Source organism: Cervus canadensis, chromosome 31 (assembly GCF_019320065.1).
Source record: "Cervus canadensis isolate Bull #8, Minnesota chromosome 31, ASM1932006v1, whole genome shotgun sequence".
In the NCBI taxonomy this organism is placed as follows: Eukaryota; Metazoa; Chordata; class Mammalia; order Artiodactyla; family Cervidae; genus Cervus; species Cervus canadensis.
Window position 1 is genome coordinate 6,102,696 of NC_057416.1, and position 9,146 is coordinate 6,111,841.

Below are 9,146 nucleotides of genomic sequence, written 5' to 3' on the forward strand. Positions count from 1 at the left end.
GGCATGAGTTTTCACAGAAGGAAGTTTCCAAAAGGCTTGCAGGGTGCCATGGTGAGTTTCAAGAGAGTTTCTTGCCACAGTTCCTCACTAGTGGAACATGGCCCTTGTAGGAATTCTCCAATTTCAGTGGCTTATTTTTCCTAGGCAAGATCTAAAGATGACTGCTTTGCAGAGCTGTTAATCTGGAGATAAAGCCCAGGGGCATCTCTGTCCATCAGGGAAGGGTCCTGTTGTTCAGCAAGGAGGTCACACATCCAAGAAACCATGGGGTGGCTCACCAGAAACCAGAGATTAGTTAATATAAGGTAGAGGGAAGGGTTAATATTATTAAAGTCTAAATGGATTATTAGTTTTCACAGGTTCAAAGCCAAACAAGGCCATGTGGATTATGGTTGCTTCATGCCTGGGCTGAGAGGCAATTCAGGGTCTCATTCTTTAAAGGGAAGATAAATGCTATGTCTCCAAACCTTTAACCTGTGAGTAGGAAAGTGAGGCAGTGTCTTTCCAGGAGAGTGCATCAGTTCCTCAGGCAAGAAAGGGTGTCCCAGTCCTACAGATAAGGTTTTGAAGAGCAAAGCCCTTCAATCTATGACTCCACAAACTCAGGTGTTGTCAGCACGGAGCCCTGGGTATTAATGGGCAAAGGCCGTTGTTCCCAGTTCCCTTCTCCTGTGGATGGGGTGGGTGCCATGGCTTCTGATGGTCACCCGGGTCATATTCCGGTCACACCTATCCTCAGAAGGGGACAGGGCTGGGTCTAATGCTGTGCTCCCCCACTGACACTTTTAGTAGTTTTTTCTTTGAACTTGTCCCACACTTATATTTTGCAATGAGCCTTGCTCAGTAGCTGGCCACTTGTATTCAAGTTATCTCTTTGAGTTCCCCTAAACAAACCCGCCAGGTAGGTATGACCCAAGTTTTATACAAGACGGTCCTGAGGACTAGAAAGCCATGTGTGAGGCCACAGGCAAAACTGACTTAAAAAGTCAATTAAAATTGGCTGCAAATCCAACAAAAATGTGTGTCCAAGGCCTCAGCATGCTAACAGGCCGTGGTGTAACTTGGAGCTAAATCAGCCTCTCTTCACAGGGTCCTTCCTGCCGTCTGCAGTCAGCACAGGGTCCTGAGAACCTCACCAGGGCATTCTCCTGTAAGGCAAGAGCTCCCATGGCGCTGTCAAAGGCCGGCTATCCGGTGCTGATGAGACCGGAAGTGGGCGGGGCACAACCTCTGAAAGAATTACCGGGACGTTCCTTGTGGTCTGAGTGTTAAGAATCTGCCTTGCAATGCAGGGGATGTGGGTCAGTCCCTGGTCTGGGAACTAGATTCCACGTGAAAGAAAGAAAGTGAGGTCGCTCAGTCGTGTCCAACTATTTGCCACCCCCATGGACCTTGGCCCACCAGGCTCCTCCGTCCATGGCATTTTCCAGGCAAGAATACTGGAGTGGGTTGTCATTTCCTTCTCCACTTACTCTGGGGCAACTAAACCAGTGTGCTGAGGTGAATATCCTGCATACCGCAACTAAGACTTGAAGTAAATTTTTTTTTTAAATCCTTTTGTAACGCAGCAGCTAGGTGACACACCCAGAGGCGCCATGACAGTTCCAGGGCTGACCATAAAGGTCAAAAAGTGGGTGCTGACCCAGTTCCTGGATATCCCTACTCTTTCCTGAAAATAGCTGACACACTCCTCCCACTCATCAGCCTATGAAATGACCCACCCCTATAAACACTGACAGCCCCATACCCTGGTGCTGCTCTTGCCTTCCAGGATGGCCAACGCTCTCTGTGTAGCGTGTTTCCTCCCTGGATTGACCTTCTTTCACTTCACTGTGACTCCCTCTTGAATTCCTGCCTATGTGAAGCCAAGTACCCACACCTGGTGGCCATCCCAGGGACTCGGACATGACCTGGGATGTGACCACCCTCTCTCACCCCACTCTCTTGCCCGCAGCACTGCTGCAATCTCCTCCAGCCTCAGAGATCCCTGGAGCGTTAGAAGAACACCGTCTTTTCAGTTTGTTCATTGTTTCCTTTGCTGTGCAGAAGTTTTCAGTTTGATGGATCCTATCGTCTAGCTTTGTTTCTGTAGCTTGTGCTTTTGGTGGCAAGCTCAAAAGCATCCTTGTGGAGACCCATGCCAGACAATTTTTCTCCTATGCTTTCTTTTAGGAGTTGTGTGGTTTTTGTAAACCTTTAATCTATCTTGTGTTTAATTTTGTATATGATATAAGAGGTCAACCAGGGACGGAAACTGTGCCCCCTGCATTGAAAGCTAGGGATCCTAACCACTGGATGCCAGGGAAATTCCAGTTGTAATTGCTAATGTATTGTTTCTCTGCTTATTCCTATAAGTTTTCTTTACGAATTTTAAACTTCCTTTGTTAAGTACATTCTGATTCAGTAATCATATGTATTATTGATGAATTAAACATTTATCATTAGGATAAATACCCCTCTCTATATCTTGTCCTTGTTCTAGAAGTACTTGATTGTGTCCTATGCTTAGTCACTCAGTCGTGTCTGACCCTTTGTGACCCCATAGACTGTAGCCTGCCAGGCTCCTCTGTCCATGTGGATTCTCCAGGGAAGAACACTGGAGTGGGTTGCCATGCCCTCCTCCAGGGCATCTTCCTAAACCAGGAATCACACCCAGGTCTCCCACATGTTAGGCAGATTCTTTACCATCTGGGCCACCAGGAAGCCTGTCAGTTAACCAATACAGCCTCCTCTGTTTACTTTAAATTAATGTTTCCACAGCATATCTGTTGTCTCAACACTGAAGAATCTGCCTGAGATGCAGGAGATGCAGAGACATGGTTTTGATCCCTGGGAAGGGGAGATTCCCTGAAGGAGGGCATGACAACCCAGTGCAGTAACCTTGCCTGGATGATTCCATAGGGGTCACAAGAGTGTTGGACACGACTGAGCGTCTAAACAACAGAAGCAGCATATCTGTTTCCATTCGTTCATTTTTAATCCATTTGCCTTTATATTTGATATCTCAAGTGAGTTTTTTAATAGATAATTAATGTCTGATTCTTGCTTTTGTTGTTTTTTTGTTTCTTTTTTAACTGAATGATCATTTGTTTACTGAAGATAGTGTCTAGAATCTTAGCATCACAGTTTATTCCATAAGGCTCAACCAAAATTGCGCCTAGTATCATAGACTTCATTTTTTTAGAGCAGTTTTAGAATTGAATGAAAAGCACAATTTTCCCCTATGATTTCAGCAACTCCACAGTCCACAGAGGGCAAAGAGTCAGACACAACTGAAGCGACTTAGCACACAGGCACACAGCCCTGATCCTGACGCCCGTTGCTGGTTTTCTGTCCAAAAGTGAAGATGTCTGCACTCTCTGAACTTTGACCCCACTCTCTTTGACTCATGAGAATTGTTGGCCTGTTTGGGTTCTTGTTCCCTATGCTTTAGGCCTGCAAATCTGCAGAGGCTGGAGATGCCATAAGTCTCACTTCAGTTGTTTCCTTTCTTTTTTTTAAATGGCTGAGCACAGATATTTTTACAATTTAATTAGTTGATTCATTAATTTGTCTGCCTTGGACCTTAATCACAGCAGGCAGAATCTAGTTGCAGCATGTGGAACCTAGGTCCCTGACTAGGGGTGGATCCAGGCCCCCAGCATTGGGAGCACAGATTCCCAGCCCCAGACCGCCGGGGAAGTCCTTCACCTACCTGTTTTCTGCTCTCCTCAATTACCGTCCTGCATTGCTTGTGGCAGAGTCTGAATCAGTAGTTTCACAGGTTTTGCCTGGTTCTTAGTTGTGTACAGTAGAAGGGCAGCATACAGTCCCATCACGTACTTTTTTTTCTTTAATGTTGAATTGTGGGGTCCAAGCTGTTGTCTTTGAGTGTTTGCCCTTTCTTCCTGAGAACTCATTTCCTTGACTGGGGGCTCTTGTTGGGGGTGATGGGCCTGCCACCACATTTGCTCGAATCATTCTGTATCAACCTCCAGAGACCACTGAATAGTTACAGGGCCTCGGAATGTACCTCAGCTCACAGAAAGGAGGACATGGCAACCCACTCCAGTATATTTGCCTGAATAATCTTATGGACACAGAAGCACTCATATCAGAACCCTTTTAAAAGGAAAGATCATATTTGTTGGGGAAACAAATATGTGTTTTTAAGAAGGAGGTAGAATTTGAGGTGCCCCTGAGAGATGGGTTTGGAGACATAGCTGGAGGAGAGATTTTATCCAGGCCTGAGGTCAGTCAGAACAGAGGCAAGAGTGAGAGGAAAGCTAAGGGCAAGGTCGAGGAGGAGCCAGGGTCTCCCTGTCTCTGAGCTCGAAAGTGCTCAGAAGGACCTGGGAAGACCCTCAGGGATGCCCTGAAGTTTAAGAGATGGATTTGCTGGGGAGATGCTATGATAGATGGACAGACTGCACAGCTCAGATGGGTGACAGAAGGCAAAGGAAGTGTTTCAGAAAGAACAAGTGGTCCAGCCTCACTGTGGGGTGAAATTTGTGAAAGAGGAATAAAGTCTGACAATCTTTGGAACATCATCTGAGACCCTCTTGTGGCTTCCTCTAGGGATTGTACTTTATTTGAATTAAAGGGGAGTCATTAACACTTTTTAAGTTGCCTATTTGGTAACAAGCAGCACAATAAACAGAATGTTAAAAAATAGTCATGATAATAATCAGGCTTCTAATTTTTTGTTAAAAGTCTTTAATTTGATTTGGCTTCTGGAGTCTTCAAGGAGGCATTTTCACACTATGTAACATTCTCCTCGTGTTTCTGGACTTTTCATTTCTTCTTCCGGCAGCATCTTCGGCCACTCAGGGAACAGTGGCCTATCTGTTCCTCCCTTGGAAGGCAGCTGATCAGAGCACACCGGCCGCTTCTTTTTTGCAGTAATACTTTTGTAACCAGCTTATGATTCCGCCATTGCCTGCGGTGAAGAAACGGAGCACACAGAAGGTTTTAGGAAGGCCGAGGTGCAAGTCCAAGGCTTTTGAAATCTCCCTAATAAGTTATATGTTGCCATTCTCTGTTCTTTTATGTCTTATTCTTCTTTCTTTACCATCTGGAGTAAAGAAGAATGTGGGGCTAGCTACTAACAATGATTCTGTGGGTTCGGCTCAGCTGAGAAAGTTGCATGACATTAGTAGCCCTCTTGTGACCTGACACCTGGGAAGCAGGGGCCACGATGGTCCCCCAAGTCCTTAAGAGACGGAAAGATTGTACCTCCAACTGCTAAGCTAAGAAAAGGGAACCTGTGCTTCTGTCCTCAGATTAAGTTCATTTTTCCTGTTGGTATTAAAGGTTTACATCACTTTCTTCCTGTCTCATGAACAGGTATAATAATCCTCCCATGGAGGGATGGTTTGTGAGCTGATTAGTCTCGTAAGAGTAAATCAGAAGGGATGGAGACGCTACTTTGAGCTTCTTGATGGTCTTTGTCTGGAAAAAAAAAAAAAAAAAAAGAAAAGCTGGTAATGTCTAGTTCCCAAGCAATAAATCTCCTTTATCTAAAATTCCCAAATGAATGGAGAGGGCTGACTCTGACTGACAAATTCTCAATCCATTCAGCCCTGTCATTTCCCAGCGCTTCTTACCTGGAACAGGCAGCAAGATCATGAAGAGCAACGCAAAGAGAAGGTAGTAGACCCTCATGGCTGGCTGGATTCCCAGCTGAGATAGGACAGGACGTTGTGTTTGCTCACTTTATAAAGGCTCCAGGTCCGCAGCCACAGGGAGAAGCATTCAGCAGCAGCAATTCCTGTAATATTACAGTGAAGACAATATGATGTATTTCCTTAAGCTTCATGCCAAGGTCCCTTACAAAGCAGACCATACCCATTCCCCCCAGGAGTTAATTACAAACCTCAGGGAGACTCAGAGCCTGATGTGAGCACAGGCCTGTTCTGATGCCTCTGAGCTCTGGGTGCTCTGTAGGGCTGGCTCAGGTCTGGCTGTCTGAGACGGGAAAGACCTGCCCACTCCTGGATGCAGTCCTGGGGCGTGTAGCTGGGAGCTCACCTGTGCCCACTGTGTCTTCTAAGCTTTTGCTTCTTCCCAAAGTCCTGGGCGAGCCTCAGCCCCATCAGTCCAGTCCAAGGCTGGTGTATTCAGAATCTAGGTGTAAATTGGGGATGGGTCACGCCCTGAGCCTGCACATATACGCCCGAAATGGAATCAGCTTTTAAGTAGTGTGGGAGGGGAGGGAAAGTGGGCTGCATTCCAGAGACTCTGTCTTGTGTCTTAGGCCTGTGATGGAGTGCAACATCTCAGGTCAAACATAACTTATTCTTTACTGCAGTCTGAAAACCACCAAATTCATGAGTCAGGAAGGTGTCTGACGTTTCCCTTCAGGGCTGGGCCCTTAATCGCCAGCATGAGAGCCCTGAGAGCTCCTTCCTCGGACACAGGACCAACAGCGCCCACAGTGGTGGCTGCTCCTCGGGGGTGGGGTCTGCTCAGAGCACCTGGGCCCTCATGGGTTTGAGTCGTTTGAGCAAGAATCAACTTTGGCTCCTTTAAGAGGCTAAGATCTGGAGGCACTGTCACCACAGCACCGCCTGGAGCGGGCTGTCCCCGGAGGAGGGCTGCAGGGAAAATGCAGGACACCCAGTTTAGCTTGGATTTCAGGTGATCAACAAACAATCTGGTAGGATAAGTATATCCCAAGTGATGCACAGATCACACTTAAGCTAATGTATTTGTTGTTTATATATAAACAAATATATAAATTTATATATGTATAAATATATAAACAAATCTATAAATGTGTTGTTTATGTAATTCAGCAAGTAAATTTGTTTTTTGGGATTGTTGAATATTTAATAAAAACATGGTCTTTGGAATCAAACCCACTTGGGCTTGACATTAAAGTCCTCCCTACACACAAGCTGCACGGCTTTGAAGAAATCACCTTATTTCTAAATCCAGCTGTAAAACAGGGCTAAAAACTTATCCCGTAAATAGTGCTGTGAGGAATACATTTGGGAGAAGACATTAAAAGTTTTGGTGTCTCAGTAAAGAAGTCCTCGTATGAACAGGTCCTAGTATGGAAAAGTCAACCTATAGGTGAATGAATAAATGGATGAATGGAGGGAATCAGGGAGGGAAGGAGGGAAGGAGAAAAGCAAGGAAGGCTGGGCCATAATCCTTAGGGGTTTGAGGGTCTGGAGAGAGCCCATTAAGTTACTTTATCCCAAAGTGTTCCCGAGCACATGCACCCACTCACCCATTCCCAACATAACAGGGAAAAGCTTCTCATAATACGTCATGGTCTCTAGTCTTCACTCACCCACCTCTCTTCCATCTTACATGAACTGTATGTTCTGAGATTTTTCCCTCTGTCCTGAGGCAACTTAGCAATAAAATGTTTTCACCTTTAATCTTTTGATCAGCATTTGAATCTTTCACTAAGTAGAGATCTATTTTAATTTAGTGACATCAACCTAAAAATAGAATGAGTGTTTTCAGTAAGCTGTTTCAGTAAGTCTTACTTAGTTCAACAAAATAGCTGTGAGGGTTTTACTTCGTTGGCCCAGCAACTGTACTTTTATAATAATAGAAAAGAAAGGAGAAACTAAAAGCATTGGGTCACATTTCTCTCTTGTACTCTTATACGGAAAGCAATCCTTTACACTGACTCCCTCAATGTTAGGCATCTATCCCACCACTTCTTCAAACACAGATGTCTCTCTCTCTCTCCTGAATACCTTGCAGTTGGCTCCTCCGCCCTTCTCAGGTGGACTGCGGCCCATGCACTCAGGCAGAGACATCCTCTCCATTGCCACACAATGAGGGGCCAGGTCAACAAAGGGCAGAGGAAGGGCTGAGTGAGGTCACACAGGATGCCTCGTTGATCCCGGTTGTCAGGAGTTATCCTGGGGGAGAGGGGTGGGACCAGCCAGAGTTGATGGTACCAACCGCCCTGAGAGTGACGAGAGGAAGTGGGGGCTGCAGACACTCCTTCTGAAGAGTTTTGCTGAAAAACTAAGTGCAAAGAAAACCAAGCTCATGATTGCTCTCATGTCAATGAAGAACTGTTTCCTTCTTTTAGGTTTTATTTTTTTAACACTGGCTTTTGTGGGGTATTTTTTGTTTGTCTGTTTTGGAACTATTGGCCTCTTCCTTAGCATGTGGAATCTTAGTTCCACAACCAGGGATGGAATCCAGCCCCCTGCATTAGCAGCATGAAGTCTCTAACCACTGGACGCCGAGTCAATCCCTGCTGTTAGTTTTCATAGATGCAGTCTACTGCTGCTAAGTCACTTCAGTCGTGTCTGACTCTGTGCGACCCATAGACAGCAGCCCACCAGGCTCCCCCGTCCCTGGGTTTTCCCAGGCAAGAACACTGGAGTGGATTGCCATTTCCTTCTCTGCATGAAAGTGAAAAGTGAAGGTGAAGTGGTCAGTCATGTCTGACTCCCAGCGACCCCACAGACTGCAGCCTACCAGGCTCCTCCATCCATGGGATTTTCCAGGCAAGAGGACTGGAGTGGGGTGCCATTGCATTTGCCATAGACTGAGTAGATGGAGGCAAGAGGTGGAGCTGATTTGGGCGTCACCCACAAGTAAGCAAGAGAAATGAGATCCAGAACTCAGGTGGAAAGGATGGCTTTGGACCAGAGCAGGAACCTGTTTGGTTCATGAGTCACATGGAAAAGCCATCCTCTTCTTGGTGCTGAAATGAGAAGAGCATTCCTCCCATGCAAGAGTCCAACTCGACACTCAGAAATGTTATGGCAATAAAACATCAGCAGATACATTTAGGATAATACTTAAAAATTAAGCAAAAATAAAAAATTGAAATCCCAATAAAGAATATGATAAAAGTTTAATAAACAGTACTACCAAACCACACTCAATATCAGATAAACTTTCCATGATAAAATTTTAAAAATAAAGGATAAAAGGGATATAAAATTATAAGGTGTAAGACTGAGTCCCAAATACAACCTTTGAGATGAAGAAGAGTTGGCAGATGCACCATGGGCATTTCTGTGAAAAAAGAAATATAAAGCTGAGCAAAACGTTGACAGCCGTTATCATTTTTTTCCTCCATTAAACACACACAGGTTTGTCTTGAGCTCCTAATTTTAGGCTCAAGGCATGATTTTAAGCGATTGTTTTATTGATTTTCTATTGCAGCTTCGCAAATTGCC

The 9,146-nt window shown here is 45.3% G+C and overlaps 1 pseudogene; it reads right to left on the reverse strand.

Moving 5' to 3' along the window:
* Positions 1–4,672: 4,672 nt before the first annotated feature.
* On the reverse strand, positions 4,673–5,643 carry LOC122432331 (annotated as a pseudogene).
* Positions 5,644–9,146: the final 3,503 nt, after the last annotated feature.